This window comes from Condylura cristata, unplaced genomic scaffold (assembly GCF_000260355.1).
Source record: "Condylura cristata isolate star-nosed mole 26May11 unplaced genomic scaffold, ConCri1.0 scaffold00028, whole genome shotgun sequence".
Taxonomy (NCBI): domain Eukaryota; kingdom Metazoa; phylum Chordata; class Mammalia; order Eulipotyphla; family Talpidae; genus Condylura; species Condylura cristata.
Genome location: NW_004567129.1, coordinates 26568562 through 26569147, shown reverse-complemented (window position 1 = coordinate 26569147; position 586 = coordinate 26568562).

Genomic DNA, 586 nt, shown 5'->3' with positions numbered 1-586 from the left:
CCACTTCCAGGGCAGGCGGGGATCGAACTCACGCAGAAGCAGCCTAAGCTTCTTAGTGCTGTGCTTTGACCCGCTGCACCACCAGGGAGGGCCCCATTTATTTAGATTTTTGAAGTCTTTTATGATGTTTTCCTATACAGGTTTTTCACTTAGTTTAGTAGATTTATTACTAAGTAGTTGACCATTTATGTGAATGTAAGTGATTGCTTTTGTTTGATTTATGACTGGGAGAGAGCAATAAAATTTATTTTTGTAGATTGATTTTATATCTAGCAGCCTGGCTAAATTCTGTTAGGAATGTCAATAAATTAGTCTATGGAGTCTTCTGAATCTTCTGTAACTAGATTCATCATTCATCAACAGAGATACTAATGACTTTTATTTTCCTGCCTTACCGCAGAGTTAAGGTCTACAAGACAAAATTAACCAGCAGTGGTGACGATGGGTATTTTTGTCAGCGTTTCAAAGAGAAAGTGTTAAATATTTAAGCATTTTAGGCTTGCATACTTACTTATAAATGATCTTAACTTTAGATTTTGATAGTGCTGGTCATCAAATTTAAAAATATACTTTTTTTGCTGAGAAT